The sequence below is a fragment of the Tinamus guttatus genome, unplaced genomic scaffold, assembly GCF_059628265.1.
Source record: "Tinamus guttatus ecotype Peru unplaced genomic scaffold, ASM5962826v1 Tinamus_guttatus_pri_ptg000685l, whole genome shotgun sequence".
In the NCBI taxonomy this organism is placed as follows: Eukaryota; Metazoa; Chordata; class Aves; order Tinamiformes; family Tinamidae; genus Tinamus; species Tinamus guttatus.
Window position 1 is genome coordinate 427,304 of NW_028289219.1, and position 16,525 is coordinate 443,828.

The 16,525-nt window shown below is 50.0% G+C and overlaps 1 protein-coding gene across 4 annotated transcripts in view; it reads left to right on the forward strand.

Moving 5' to 3' along the window:
* CTIF (cap binding complex dependent translation initiation factor) overlaps positions 1-16,525 on the forward strand; it is a 159,444-nt gene that overhangs the window by 120,708 nt on the left and 22,211 nt on the right. The window lies entirely within an intron of this gene.

The following is a 16,525-nucleotide window of genomic DNA, read 5'->3' on the forward strand; positions in this document are numbered from 1 at the left end:
GATGAGTCCAGGCCAGAGGAGGCAGCTACAGCCCATTCACTTTAACATCAATGGAAGTTGTGGGCCTGGACAGGCAGATCCAGAGGTTGGTCCTAGCATGAACTTCCTGGAGGGACACATCCAAACTGGGCCCAGGGAATTTTGAGGGCTTGGCATACATGCATATGGTTTCTTTGCCTCTTTATAAATACCCCCTTGATTCAAAAATTAAAAGGAAGTCTCCTGCCAGAGATTGTCACAGTTTTAATTTCAGCCTTAAACACTGCTTGTGATGGTCTTTTGAGTTTTTTTGGAGGGTGGAGGGGTGTTTTTAAGCGATGTGTCACAAACGTTCCGTGTGTAACATAAGTTGGATTATTCCTCTGTTGAAATCTCCATGCTCTTTATAGCCAAGATGTGTCTGCATCTGAACTATGCATAGCAAAGTGTATTCTTAGAGTGGGCATCACTGGGGCTGTAACCTACACCGCTCCCCTTAGCAACCGTTCCCAACAACACATAAAACAGAAGGGCAATACCGTTTTTTAAACAAACAACAAGAAAAAATAATAGGGTGTGTCTATATGCACAGACCAACCCCGCCTGTTTCAAAGCTCATGCATGAATCTGGGGAGAGTCAAAATCTGACATTCCCCTGCATTTGGGAAGACATTGGTGCCAGGATCCAGAAGGCTGTTTCTATTGCATAGCCCCAGATCCTGTCAGTTGAACCATGATTTGCACTAAGGCTATCTCTTAGCAGGTGTTTGCTGAAGATCGGTGGGTTTGGGTTTTTTCGCACTTTTTTAAATGAAATATAATGGATATTTTTCAAACGCCTCCTAGGAAATGTCTGTCAGCAAGTCACGGTGAGAAGGTGTGCGGAGCGGGAAGCTCCGCGAGGTGGGAAGGACAGGATGTGTGAGGAGGAGCTGGGAGGTGGGTGCTGCGCTTCCAGCCCAACCCCAGGCTTCGGGTCACGTTAATCCCGCTTCAGCCCATGGTAGTTATTTGGGCTCCTGAGGTCCAAGGAGGTTCAGCGTTCTCCCTGGTGGTAAAGGCAGCCCGGTGTGTCCCTACATATTCCCTTTCATGGCACTGACTCCCAAAACCGGGATCTGTCACACCGAATGGTGAGAGGAGCCAGTTGACTTGGGCTCCTTTGGCTTTCCCCTCTCTTTTATCATATTAGTGATATTATATATTGCATCATATTGATGATAACACAGAGCATATCTCCACACAGAATCATCAGCTGAATCTTGGTAACTGCTCTCTTTTCTGCTCCATCATTTCCCTTCCTGGAAATTGGGAATGGGGGTGGTAATCTCCATCAGCCACAAGGACACTGAGACAGAATCCCTTCTTGGGGTATAAATATGGCATTAGGTACTGGAGAATTAATCAATGTCCTGCTACAGATCAGGGTGCAAGAAGAATTGTAGGCCACTGCTGAGCACCTAGGTTTGGAAGGAATGAGTTGAAATCCTTCCTTTCCCACAGAGTTCCTGTTTATTTGGGCAAGCAGCTTAGTCTCTCAGTGATAGGAGCACTTCTCTGGCGCATAGGGTTTGTAGGGATAAACACACCAGAAATGGTAAAGTAAGTGGATGCTGTGGTAGATGGGACATGTAAGTAATGCATAGGGTTACTGCTGAAAGCAGACTCTTTTTTCCCCCCTTAACACAATTACGATCTGGAAGGGAAGTGGTCTGGGTCTTCAGTGAGGAGTGGTTTGTGGTTTGACAGAAGTGGAGATGGGAAAATCCATATACAGCTCCAAACGGGATACTGGGAAGGATCTAACCTGTAAGCAGTGTCCAGCACCGTCTGCAAAACCAGCGAGACATCTTTCCATTGCTGTTTTCAATTAGATTTAATTACAGATGTGTCCTGTTCATTCACAGCAGACACAACGGTGACACATTTGTCTAGGAAAAAGCTGGAAGATATGTAACATATAAGGGAAAAAAAAGAATTCCAAACCCTTGGATTTGCCACAGTCCGAAAGTCCCTCGAAACAACCACAAGGAAAGGGATGGCTTATCCTGAGCCATGGACATCCATCCCCATGAAAAGCGTGGGAAAGGGAAGAACAGGAAGGAGATTTGCTTCATCTTTCTGGCCCCAAAACACTCGCTACCTCCAACAGCGCCTTTGAAGAAGTGTCACAATTCCATCACAGGGTGTTTAGTATATTTTGCACAGTCACCAGGGGCCAAACGTAACCTATCCAAGTGTCTACAGGGAGCCGGATTCCAGCGGGGAGGAATGCGTGCCAGGAAAAGCGGAGCTGGCCGCCCGCCGGGCTGAGGAACGGCCTCGCACATCGATTAGCGCTGGAGAGCTGGGAAGGTGCCACTGTGGCCGTGCCGCAGGCTCCGCGTCTCCACCAGTGATGCTCCGTGGCCTTCCCAGCTCCATCCCCATCACAAGAGCTGCGCATCGCCAGGTCCTCCGCAGGGGAGGCACCCCATTTCCATGAGCGGGGACGCCCCGTTTCCATGAGCAGGACTGCTTGGCTTTCCCTCGCCGAAAGGCCATCGGAACACGACGGAGGAGCGCGGGTGGCCGCGGCACGAGGGCCGGGCTCTAGGTGGAGACTGTGGACTACGCGCGGCCGGCCCGTGGCGCCGAGGCGGCTGTCGCTGCTACCTGGGGTGTCCCTGCCCCGTCCAGCTGGTTGTCGTAGCAAGCACAGGCGGCAGCTAAACTGCCTGGGAGCCGGGTTCCCCTTCCCTATCCAGCGGGGCGAAATCCGGCAGGATCTCTTGGTGCGCCTTGCACAGGGCCTCTGGAGAAGGCTCCGATGCTGCCCTGGGATGAGGCTCCGGAGCGCAGTGCGGGGCTCCCTTCTCTCGCGCAGAGGCAGCGGATGCCCTGGTGGGCTGCAAAATCCCTCAGGCCAGACAAGCGTTCTGGAGCAAGGGGGGCCCACACCGAGCGGGGTCAGCTGTCTGGCCGAGCCGGCCGCGTCGAGGAGCCCCTTGGAGGTCACCAAAGCCCTTGTGAACCGCGGGTGCAGAGCAAGAGCCGCCGTTGGGCGCAGCAGGGGGTGCTGGAGAGGGCAGTTTGTTTCTGGGGATATGGGACGTTTTGTCCACACTGGGCTCTGCTGAGCAGCCCCCTGAGGCGCTCCTCAGATAATGAGCAAGCTGCTTGCCAGCACCTCCAACGTGGTTCCCAGCTTGGTTTGGGTCATGGGCTCCATCTTCCACAGCGAATCGCACTTCACCCAACGTGCAGGAATTGCTGTTCCTGCAAAGATTTGGGGCTCTTCCTTGGCATCCTTGACAACACCTGGAATCGCTCTCCCAAGACCCCCTGGAGGAGCTCGCAGAGTCCCAAGCAGGCACCACCTGCGATGCTGCAACAGGGACCTTCCGCAATGGAGCAACGCGATGCGACGGCTCTTCGAGGCCAGGGAGGCAGCTCACGAACCCTCCTCGTTGTGAACGGGACCCTTCCTCGCCCCGCTATCACGACAGGCCTTCCCACCATCCTCCCCAGCCAGTGACTCCCTTCCCTTCCCAGGAAGGCTGAGTGGGTGTCATGGGACACCCGGGGCCTCACAGCCCTCTAGGTGGTGCTTGTGGTGCAGGGATGCCCAGGCCCTGCTGGCCTCGCAGGGCCCTACACACACACACACACACACAGCAGATACAATTTTGCACCATCTCATCCTTTTTACTCCTGTTGACATTTAAACAAATGATGGCAAAATCACAGCAGAGAGCAGCCCTAGTAGGAAGAGTCTCAGAAACAGAGGAGTTGGAGGGAAGGAACAACAGGAGTATTTCATTTATCTGTGTGTGCTCGGCCAGCAAACCAGGATGTGTGGCATCCAAGTCCCAAGGAGCCTGGAGATTCCAGAAGGAGCAGAGGAAAAGAGAGCATGCCTTGATAACGCCGCCGCATCAGGCACATCCTGCGGTTTAATCAATGGGTGCAGCGCGCTGCCGTTAATGGGATCGCTTCCGCGCTCTTCCTCTGCACAGACAGGCTGAAATCAGGCTAATTAGCTTTGCATGTGCTTCCTTTTCCCCTCCCCGCGATAAGTCGCTCCACTTCCATTTCTCTTTTATTATTACTGCTCTGTATCTTATTACTTTCTTTAATGAAGAGGAGGTGGGAGGAGCATTTGGAAAAACGCTCGCTGGCAGGGCTGGCAACCCTCGATCGCCTCCAGGACCGGAGAACCAGGAAGCGAAACTGCGCAGAGAAGAGAAGAGCAAAACCGCATGGAGTGGCTCCCCGTTCAAGCAGGCACCGTGCATGGGGAAGGAAAAAGTATCAGGCTTGCAAAGCAGAACATTTCAATGTTTACTTCACTTACAAGAATAAGCTGTGGTCCCCCTAAATCTCCTTAATATTCCCATAACTGGTGTCCAGCAGGTTTAAAAGATGCTCAGTTGGATGCTTGGTGTTTGCTCAGCGACGTTCAAGTGCAGAGCCAGCGCAACTCCAGGTACTGTGAGGATCTCTGAATGGGAGACTGGACTAAAGACTGGCCAGGTGATATCTGCCTAAAGGTCTGCCGAGACAGTTTCTGTGTTGATAACTGCAAAACGATGAAGCCACAAGGGCGGTTCAGGTTTCTGATGCGTGCATGAGATGGGAAGTCCTACAAGACGTAACGTAAGCTGTGGGATTCCCCGTCCCTCGTGCCCTGCGCTGCAGTTCACCCGCCAGCAACCCAAGAAGCAGACAAATCCGTGCCCTCCCATCCACCTCGTTTTCTCCATCTCCATGTCATCGCTGGATCCAGGGAGCCTTTTTTGATCTTCTAAAGGTGAAAATCATGATCTCTGGCCATAGCACCCCATGCTGCAGGGGCCCAGGGCCGGGGATTGCGGAGAAGCAGAGATGGAGCATCGCGCTTCGGATGCAGGCAGTCGTGCAGAGCCACGCTGGCAGATGGATAGTCTCCCACCAACCACAGTAAATGACTGCCATGTTCTTCCTTGTCCAAAACATTATGAATGAAATGTCGTTTCAGGAACCTCTAGCAGTTCCTGAGAACATAGGAGAAAAATCCTCTCCAAAGCCTCCTCATCCAAAGCAAACGTGTGAGATATTGCTTGTCATTGAAGGGGCACGGGATGGTTTCTCTGCTCCTCATCCCCACATCAGCTTTCCTGAGCTGCATACGCTTCATTCCTCTTGGTGCAGTCACCCATGGATACTGTCAGGGTCACCGTGGTGTCCACCTTCAGCTACAAGCCCACCAAGGGGTGCTCAGACCTCAGACGAGGACATCTGCCGTGACGAGAGCTGGGTGCTTGTTTCCTTGCTGGAATGATGCTCCCCAAAGGGTCTGGCCTGGCACGAAGGAGGCAGAGCTGCTGCATGAGGCAGCTCAGGGCAGCTCATCCTCTCTGCCACCTTGTTCTCACTGGGAGCAGGAGGAGGGAAGAGAAGCAACTCCGAGCCCAAGAATCATCCCCATTTTCCATGCCCAAAGGGACAACGCAGAGAGCCCTGAGCAGACTGGAGCCCCCAGGTCGGTTTGGGAATCTTTGCTCACCAGGAGGATGAGACAAACATGGTCTGGCCATCCCACACAGTGCAGGGCTGGAGAAGAGGGGCTCTAGCGGGAGTTTGGTGCACGTGGCCTTCACAAGGTTTGACCTTGGTCCAGCACAGCAGCTTTAGGGGCTGAATTGCAACTTCTACATCTTGGCATGGGCACGGTAGGCAGCACATTTGTGACAAATGGCTTTGGAGGAACAAAACGGGCAGAACAAAAGGCATCTGGGGGGGTTTCCTTTTTTCCTTGCCTGTCCTTCACAGCAAGGGCCACCAGCATAACGAGGCAAGTGTTTCTTTGCTGCAAACGTGCCTCCCAGGGCTGCTGTAAATCAGGACTGCTCAGGCAGTGGGATTAGCCTCTTTTCCCTGCCTTATTTCCCCCATTCACACGAGCAGGCTGATGTTTCACTGGGCACTGTTTTGTTTCACATACAAGCTGCGGATCTCAGCCCGCGGTGCCTCACAGACCTTGCAGCAGGGCAGGGGCCGCTGCCACCTCCCTGCAGCTGCCCCCTCCTCGGCTTTCCTTGCCGTTACATCTCCCTTTGCAAACTTGGCCGTCCCTGTAGACTCCCCGGCACCTCTGCCTCGTAAAGAGGACACATTGCATGTGTGAAGCTTAAAATAAGTTCTCAGGTCGGTGGCAAAACCCAGCTGGTCCCTGGGGCTGCCTGCCCGTCTGTGTGTCCGGGCACCTCCGGTTGGGAAAGAGAGCGGGAAACGAGTTGTGTTCCTCTGCTTTACCAAGGCTTTACCGAGGCTTTCCTTAGGAAGATCTAATCGTACCTCACCCTCACGCCGACGTTTCTCCTGCCCGAGTGTTCCTGGAGTCATTGCACCTGCTGCTGCAAAGCAGCTCTCCGGGGTGGAGCAGAGCCGCTGCTTTGTTTTGCTCTATTCCTGGTAATGTCTCAGTTCAAAAGCAGAGAAGGGACCAACTGGCTTTGTGAGGAGGTTTTAGTAAATCAAACGCAATCGGTATCAGTCGCAGCAACTCTAAGGAGCAGGCAGGTGCCTGATAACCCCAGCTGTTTCTTGCAGCTGGAGGAAATGATGGGGAAAGCAGGTGGCTGCTGGAGATATCTCACTCATTGAGAAAGCCCAAAAAGCCCTGCACACAGCAGGGATCACTTAGAGATGGTATCTTTGCTTGTGGGCAGCCCTTTCACATGAAGTTGGGGGTGATGATTTCCCCCACCTCTCTGTTCCAGCTTTCTCTATCCTGCTTCTCTGATGTTTCTCTTTTTGTCTTCCCTGTTTCCTTTGGGTTTTGTTCTTGTGTGGACACACCAACCTTTGTGTTTATTTGCACCTTGACCACTGCTGTCCTGTTCTCCTTGCCTCCTGGCAGGCTGCAGTGCCTGGATGATGCCCTGTCCCCCTTGATGTCCCTCTCCTGGCTTTTACCCCATGGTGCTCTCTGCACCCCGATGCTCTGGGTGATCCCTGTCTCCCTGCCAGGCCCTTTCCAGAGGAAATCTATGGATCTCTTGAAGACACCAACCTAACATTCTCCATGTGTCATGTTGCCTAGGAGGTATTTGTGGTCTGGGAGGATCTTGTGCAGGTTCCTCTTTGAGAGTGGCAAAGACGGTGACAATGGCTTGGGTGCAAATGTGATGGTTCCCTGTATCCCCGTGTCCTTGTGTCTGCCTGCATCCCTCCTGTGCCCTGACTGGTCTGGCTTGGGAAGGTTCTGTCTCTTTGCTGTATGTGTTTGTACAGAGCCTGTGACCTGCTTCATAAAACATGTTCTTGTGGGAGAAAAGGGGCTCTAAGCAATGTGGTGACACCTTGTTGTTCACCAGCTAAGAAAAAGGCTAATGCCCTCGTGTGTGACTGTGATTCCTGCCTTAACCCAGAAGGGTGCTTGGATGGAAGAGTGACAGAAAAAAATGAATAACAGGGAAATGGTCCAGGTGACAGAGTTTTCATTGGAGGAAGTGTGAGCAAATAGCCCTCTGATGAAGCAATCTGACAGCACCAAAAGCATCCCTGGCTGCTCTTGGTGACCAACTGTCTGTTCGTAGAGTGACTGTGCTCTGCCCATTACCCTACTTGGAAGTTATTTGAAGGAATAGTCCTGCAATCATTAGGTGTGTGCCTCTGATTTACTGGAGAGGGTGCTCTGTTCTGGTCAAAATGAGGTTTTCTGCTTTGAACCCCACTGATCTTTGGGATGTGCTGCTCTTTTAGGATGTGGACACATCTGAATACATCTTTATTTTTCTTTTCTCTCAAAGAGAAAATAAGAGGCAATAAGGAGACTGTGTGAGTTCCTTGGGACTGCCCCTGCTCAGCTTACTTTGTGCAAACCATCTCGTTAGAGGGTGATTAAAGCAGGTCTCTGCACCAGAACAGCTGCTAAAGGGGGTTGCTGTTTTTGCTGTCCCTGCTGTACTGCTTCATCATCGCAGTTGTCTCAGAGCACCTGCAGACAGTGCTCCAGCATCACTAGCAACTGCCAGATTAACAGCAGTGCCTCTGTATTTGCAAAGCCACTATTTTGTTCCTGTTCTGGTGTTGTGCAGCTTGACTGAATTAATAATTAACTGCTAGTGCCTCCAGGGCCCTTGGAGGCATTGCAGACTCAAGCCTTCAGACACCCGCATCAGGTGGGTGATTGCTATTGATCCCAAGTTTAGAGCCAGACAGAGGGTCATGGAGAGATGAGAGCTGATGAGGGATCTGGGTAACATCTGTTCAGATAGGTGATTTGGCAGCAGCTGCAGTTGGTTCCAGTCTGCATGTCTCTGATAATCAGCTACCTTCAAGGAAGCGCCCAAAAAATGAGGAATTCAAAATGCATGGGTGATCCTAGTCCTAGACAGTTTGCCTGGCATCATTTCCCACCAAATCTTAAGAAGATTCAGGAATTGACTGTAATTTCCCCTTCCTACCTGAACCCTTTAGCGAGGAAGAAGCACGACTTCCTTGGTAAGAACAGGCAAGGAGACCTTTCTTGTGGGTTGTTTCTGTCTGACAGCGGCAGACCCTTGTGGTGATGTTGTAGACTGATTCCACGGGTTTTCTTTTGGTTGTGAGCTGATGGGTAGTAGCTGGCTGTATGATGGTGACTGCAGGTCGGGTGAGGACCTCTACCCCCATAGCCTCACCATTTAGCACACCTTGGAGACCTCTGTCAAAACGTTTGGGAAGAGCTCAGTGTGGAAAGCAGGGCTGATCCAGGAGGATGATGAAGCCAGGTCCACCCTAAATACAACTGATTGGATTTGCTGCTCTTGCTCAAGTGGTTGAAGCACTCCAAGAAGAGCCAGGGTAAGCTCGTGTGTGTCAATGGAGCCTAGAGGAAATGGTGGTGAAAATCTGTGGGAGGGAAGTGCCTTGCGGCTGGGTGAAGCCCAGACCTTTGCAAGGCTGCGTACAGAGTGTCATCTGTAATTTAAAAGGCTTATCTGTTTTAAATGTCAATAGCGCCTTTGTTGGAGTAATAGTAATTGTAATTTGCATGTCTCAGTTACACACCCCAAAGCACTTTGCAAAGGAAGATGAGTAAATTGTTCCCATTTGTCAGCTGGGAAATCAGGGTACAGAGGTGATAGGAACCCACATGAAGCTAGAAATAAAGCAAGCTCTGCTTCCCAGAACTGTCCTCATGCTCCGTATTGCCTAGTCCTACTCTTGGCTTGGAAGCTGAAAAACAGGATCCCAAAGGGATCTGCTCTTCCCTGGCAGGTTAGAGCCACCTCTCACGGGAGGATGGTCACTAGGAGGAACCTGGAGTGCTGTCATCAGTCTACAGGGAACATGGTGGCCCTCAAGTTGGAGTGTCAACAGAGATTTGGACAGAGAGCCTGGTCCTCCTTGGAGAAGAAGACCCCCTCTTGCAGCCACAGGCACAAGGGAGGACAGCTGATTCCACCTGGTGAACCCTCCCACTCTTAAGCGAAATGATGTCATGACCCTTACTTACCTGTCTGGCTTCCTCAATTGATGAGGGCAGACAGTGAGGGTGGAGAAGCTGTAAGTGCTAGCTAAGTCAGTGGCACCTCCCTCTTCCTCCTTTCCTTCTGGCAGGTGTGTGAAAGTTTTGAGGGATCTTCAAAGAAACAAGAAACCTGAGTCTCTAATTCTCCTTAGAGCCATATCCAGAGTTATCCATAAGTTTAGTACAGCAAAAGAGCTTTAAGATTTGTGCCACTGTGGAGTATGGCATTTCAGTGGAAACTGTCTGCTTGGGCGATAGCTCTGCTTTGAAGACACTCTGTTAGATTCAGAAATGAAAGCAGTCCTCATGAGATGACGACATGTAGCAATCCAAAGTCTTTTTAAATTTATATCTTCAACTTTGCAGATATTCAGAACCCAACTGGACATGGTCCTGGGCAACGTGCTTGAGTTTGGACCAGACAATCTCCAAAGGTGTCTGCCAACCTCAACTGTTTTGTGTCTTCATGGTGATTTGTGGCTACAGTTACGTAGGCAGCAATTGCTTTTGGCTTGAGAAGAAGTAAACCCCGTGAACGAGGCAAAACTTGGAAATTCATCCCTGCCACAACAAGGGCACCTCCAGTGTGAGGGCATCATTTGCCTTGATTTCTGTTAGGGAGGGTAGATTAGGAGGTAGGTAAAAGATGCTGAGAGCTTCTAGCACTCCATGTTACCTCGATCTGCCAATAAGCTCTGTGGTAACTCTGCAAAGCCAAGTGGGTTCAATGTTCTCAGTTCATCTTTTGGCCATCCTTAGTCTGCAAGGGTGTCTGTGCTGTACTGGACAGCAGCACGTAGCATGTTTTGAGCCTCAGGAGTCATACGAGGAGTGACAGGCCTGCCGTGGTGCTGAAGCTGATGTGTTGTGATGGCCACTTTATCATGCTATGAGCTAAGGTCTTGCCCAAGTATAAGCCATTGCTTAGAAGATGCTTCATTGATCCCTTCTTCTCTCGAGATCTTCCAAACCCGCTTGGACGCAGTCCTGTGCCACGTGCTCTAGGTGACCCTGCGTGTGCAGGGGGGTTGGACTAGATGATCTCTAGAGGTCCCTGCCAACCTAAAGCATATGTGATTCTGCTGTCACAGGTTCATCAAGCAGCTCCTAAACATCATTTGCAAGCTAGTGGCCATGAAACTACTTGTCTAACTGGATTACACTGGCCATCAAGCAAGGCTTGGCTCCAGAAGCTAATCCAAGCTGGGATCTAAGTGCCAGTATTTAAAAAAGAAGCCAAGTCCTAGAGAATAAGACAGTGACATCCAGTACACAGTATCATTGATTATAGTTATTTTGGGGAGGTTTTTGGGAGGGAGCAGATGGAGGGTGCTTCTGTGAGCAGAAGCTCCACAAAACCTGTGTGCAAGTGCAATTGGGAGGAAAGAAGAGCGACATAGGTCTGTGCTGTCCCAGCTGGTACCAGGCAGCTTCCTCTGAATCTGTTTTATATATCACTATATATCACTGATCCTTTCCAAAGAGCCATTTAAGGCTCTAAACTTTTGTAGCACTTGCCAGTAAGATCAAGGAATTAGCACAGCCTCTCTCAGCTCTTTATGTAGTGCCTATCTCTGTGATATCTAAGCATTATATATATATTTTGCACAGTATTTCTGACTCAGTAATTCCTGCCTCCTTGACAATGACTGAGTAAACAGCAGGGCTGCCAGAAGAACCCTGTATTTACAGAGCAACAAGCTCAAATGTGTTATTTTTTTCCTCCATCAGAAGGTGGTGATGCTTAAATTAGCCTCATTTTTATCCCATTGTAAACTTTTGCCCTCTAACTTGCTGCTGACACTGTCAGCCATGAGTTGGTGGGCCCAGATCTGGGGTAGAGTAATTTGGGAGCTGTCTTAAAAAGAATGACTGACTCCCAGGGGATGAATTTCAGCCACAGCTGTCTGAGCTGGAGCAAAGCCTTAGATCCTATGGTTAAAGTACAATATAGCTTCTCTTCTTGTTTGAGTCTGCCTGACAAAAATGGTGTAGGAAAAAAGGAAGGATTTTCTTTCTTCTCCTATAGAATAGATAGTCCTCAGCTCTTATAGCTTGGTTCTGATATTTAAGAAACCTCATGCCTGGGCCAAGGAGTGTTACATGAGTTGCATCTACATTGGGAGAGGAGGAGTTTGACAGGAATGCAAGACTGGAGGGCCCTGGGACAGTGGCATTTTCTCTTCCCATTTCTTGAGCTCAAAAAGACTTTGCCAAGCTTAGGATTAAACTCAGGATGCCAAAAGGAGCGCTGAACTGTGTCCAGGCTTCATCCATACCATGGGAATGGAAGTGTGGACTGCCTCTAACACAGGCATGAGGTGCTCTCTTCCAACGCAGGAGCCAAGATGACCTCTTGGTGTCTTTGCTCCTACTTTTCAGCCTCTTGAACATCCGTATGCTGTAGCCCTGCATTATGAAGTGCTTGGCATCCTACACTCTGGTCTCTGCCTCAGTCATCTCCTGCCCGAGACCTCCCCGAAGATCCTGTCAGCATCCCCACCACTTGTTGCATGGTTTTCTAATGAACTCTTCTCCCAAACCAGGCAGTGAAGCGAGGTCAAACTTTCCTACCTGGTATAAATACCCTTTATTTTAAGATACAAGCTCTGGAGGCAGGTCATCCAATAAACATGCTCACATTATCTACAGGCTAGGGCACCCCCAAATTAGTAATAAGGTTGATGTTTAAAAATACAGACAAACTGATGAAAGATAATTTGCCTACTGCACTGACATCACAATCTAAGCATGGGGCAAGCCAATCCACAGGTTATTTTTATATAACTGCGTGAGGCATTTCCAGAGCAAATAAAGTTCATTGGGCAGGGCAGCAGCCATGACATCTTGTTTCTTTGTGTGTTTCAGCCTTTTGAAATCTTCTCTCCTGCTTTGCATTCATGGTCCAGAGACATGAAGGCCATTCCTCCAGCATGGCTCACAAGCTGCTGGGTCAGGAGCCTCCCGGATGTGATTCTATCAGATGCGGGGGAGTTGGGGCAGGGATTCTGTTCCCCAGGCTGTCACTGGCCTGTGGTGTTGATGCTGCGATAGCAAAGCTCGCTCTTGGTGCTCTTAGATAGGTGGAGAGAGCCCTTTGAAGCTCTCTGCCTATCCCACCTTTCTTCTGGTTGTGAGCTTCTGGGGAAAGCAACTGAGTTGCCTTGCACCTTTTTTTGTGCCCAGTCCTTTGGGTCACCAGTCTTGCTGAAGTGTTCTTATAGTCTAAATAACAGCAATACCCTTGTTTTGGGCTGCAATCCACTGAGTCATTCACGGTTTTTGGAACCCTAGTCCAGTGCTGTTCTCTCCTTGGGTGAGATTCCTCTGGTTAACTGTTGGTGTCTGCAGTTCATCCTTGCCTATCATAATAGTCAATGGGGAGGTAGCCAGTGCTGTCAGAAGAGGCAAGGGTGCAAATCCATCTCGACTCACCCAGCCTACGCTTGGCCAGATGAATCACATCCTTAACTCCGTTGACCAAATCAACTAGATCCCTGCTGATTACAACAGCAGTCTTGTCAGACTGCTCGGAAGGAAGCGTCTGCAACGTGGGCACCCAAGGGGAGATGAGGCAGCCTCCATCCGGGTGATGTTTCTCTTGGTCCACTCATCTGCGGGTTGTCCTTCTAGTGAATCCTACTGCCTTAAGGCCAAGCTTAAGCACACAGCTCTGCGTGCTACTTCCCTCCTTCCTGCTTTGGGGCCATCCTCAGCAGTGCCTTAGGTGGGGCAGAAGTCAAGGTCTCTGGGATGCTTTGAAGAGAGACCCCACATGCTGCAAGCTCAGCTTTCGCTGAGATTTGGATCTCTAGGGACTGATTCTTGTAATACCTATATGCTGCTTTGATGCTTTTCCTGCTTTAGCAGAGACATTGGTGTCACTTCCCTCTAACAGACACCAGGACACCGAGCACAAGGTGCAGTGACTGTAACGCAGCCCATGAGACCAGAGTAGAGCCCAGGTGTGTAACCAGATGTGGAGGCTGCCCTGCTAATGGCTTTTGCAGCAAGGCTTTCCCTGCTCTCACCCGGAGCAGCGGCGTGAGAGCAGTGCTAATGCAGCCTGGAGCAGTCCTCCCGTGCTGCATCTGCTCCTGGAGATGGCCCTCGCCCTGGATCTGCCAGCGGAATGCCTTCTGCAGCCTGCCCTGCCGGGATTTCCAGCTCGGGTATTATTTATTATTTAGGAGTGGAAAGTCCTCTGGGACACTGGGTGGATGCATGCTGCTGCATTAAATAAAGTTGTTCAGACATGACATGTCGCTAAAATACTATGCGTGCTTTCTTTGGCAATGGATGGAGTCAAGTAAATAATTTGCTACAAATAAATGCACTCAAGTAAATTAGCACTCATGGAATTCGGGGCAGGTTTCTCCTCCCTGGTGGTGGGTGGCCAGTGCTACCCCGAGATAATCCTTACCAGGGTGTTTGGCAAAAGCCTTGGGGCAGTGGGTTCAGTCCAGGGCCAGGGAAGGTCCCAGGATTTTGTGTTCCCAGAGCTGGGAGATCTTGCTGCAATCTATCTTGGCTGATTTTTCTGTTACTTACACAGCCAAGGAAGGATCTGTTGGTATCTGACAAAGAAGGATCTGTTGGGTGCAAAGCCCTGGCATCCAGTCTCCAGGTCTCCCAGCCTGTTGCCTTGCCGATGTTATCCCATCAAGGATGGCTCTCCTAAGAGTCTCATAATTCGAGGTAATGGCCACAAACTGAAGCACCAGAAATTCCACAGGAACTTAAGGAAAAATTTTTTAACAGTGAGGGTGCCGGAGCCCTGGCACAGGCTGCCCAGAGAGGTTGTGGAGTCTCCTTCTCTGGAGATCTTCAAACCCGCTTGGACGCAGTCCTGTGCCACGTGCTCTAGGTGACCCTGTGTGTGCAGGGGGTTGGACTGGATGGCCTCTAGAGGTCCCTTCCAACCTTCAGCATTCTATGATTCTGTGATTCTATGATATGCCAGAGATGCCTCATGTGCTATCAAAGAAAAGCTTTTTCTCCTGTTCCAAGCACTTAGACAGTGATTGCAGATGCTTTGGTTCCTGAACCAGCAACAGGGAGGTAGAATCTCTGAGCAAGGTGGATATTTTTCTCTGACACACTTCAGAGGATTTTGGTTGCTAGACTGAAGCAGAGCAATATGTTGGAAGGAGAAATGTAAAGGAAGAGTTTCGTGCAGTGTTTTTTATTTTTTCCCTTTAGTTTTCCAGTAATCGACTATGAATCACTTACTGCAGAAGGCTGCGCTCTGCCAGCAGTAAATAAGGCAAGGTGTATTTTCTCCGCAAAGTGTTTGAGCTGGCAACAAACCCATCTCTCCGGACATGATCAAAACGTAAATCTTGCGTTTGACTGCAAGGTACCCCAGCCTGGCTGGCTTTTTTGATAGCTTTTAGGGATGCTAGGAGGACTGCCTACTTAAGGAAGTTTGGAAACACAGAACGTAGCTTGTGTGTTGACCCCCTGAATCTCTCCAAGCAAATCCACATGGGATATGTATATATACACTTTTTTCTTGCTTCCCTGCTTGCACAGGGCTGTTTTTGGCTGGTCTGCGTACCGCATAGTGCCAGAGTTCATGTGGTTATCCCGAGCAGCGAAGAATTTCCCAGCATGCTCCGGCAATCCCGAAACATTAAACGGCTTTCGGACTGGATTGATGTGGTCCCCTGCAGGAAAGAGCAGTGCGTCAGCGAGCGTTTCCAGGCAGGAAGCTGGGGTTTGTACGGGAGCCTTCAGCGCCGGAGGTGGAGAGCAGGACAGCGCGGGGCAGCACGGGGCTGCGGCGGGCGCCAGGCTGCACCGCGGAGGCTGCGGGACGGGTGTCCCTGGGGCTGCAAACAGGAAAGCCCTAAGGGGCTGAGGGTCACCACGTGGAAAGGGGAGGATGAGCCCCTTCACGTGTCCAAGCACTTGGGTATTTGGGGCTTTTGGTTTGCTCAGTGGTAAAAAAAAAGACACTTGATTTTTTTTATTATGTTTTTGTTGTTGTTTTGTTTTTTCTCTCCTTATCAGAGCTTGAGTGGCAAGTGCAGAACAGCTAACTCGGTCACTCTGGGTTAGCAGCCTGAGCTCACAGCTCATTCTCTCCTCCGTTGCCATCCCGGGAATGGTTCGATAAGAAAAGGAAGAGCTCTGCAGCCTTCCCCAGAAAATGGGAAAGCAGGATTTGGCTGTAGGTCGATCTCAGATTCGCAGACACAGTTGGGCAACTGCCTTTTAGAAATGGGTGTAGGGAGGAATTAGTCATCCCTGTTTGGTTAATAAGTGGCTCAGTTATTTTACAAGTCTTTTTCCTGCATATGCAAATACTTCTTTCCTTTTGTACTGAAACATAAATAACTTCTTTCTTGGATCTTCCGTGCATGCAATTGTCATGAAAATTATCACTGAGCTTTGGCCTCACCTTCTTTACCTACCTTTGTTTCAAAAGAAGCAGCTCCTATGTGTCGTCCAGGCATGAGCCCAGCGGTCGGTGTGGTGGCTTTAAATGCGTCTGAGTCTGCAGAGTGCAGCTGCAGGTTGGGGCATTGGGAGCAGCAGCGTCTTTGTCTCAGGCAGCAGGAATAAACTGAGATGAAAAAGATACCGGATAATTTATTTAGTTGGTGGATTTAACAGGTTGCGCAACCCACATTGGGAACACACTGTTGAGCATAAACTTGTCTTGTTCTCCAATTTTCCCCTACATAATATCTGCTGATTTTTACCAACAAGGAGAGGTCACTGTGGAGGCAGACAAGCAAGACCATGTGAGATGTCTCGCTAGAAGATCCTGTAGTATTGCTGTGATGTTGGGGAAATGCTCTTAGCTCTGCACCACACACACTCCCATGTGTTACCACAGTCGCAAGTGTTGCCCTCTAGAAGATTTCTTACTTGCATTTCTGTGTTTCATTTGGTCTTCACCATACAGATGTGTTTTTATATCCTGCTTTGGGATGAACTAACAGCTTTTTTGTTTTCCCCTCTGAATGGAAGATTGATGGGGAAGCAACTATCTCTCTAAACTTTTCGTCCTGATGTTGCTCCATAGATCTCGTCATTCTCATAATCATTGATCAA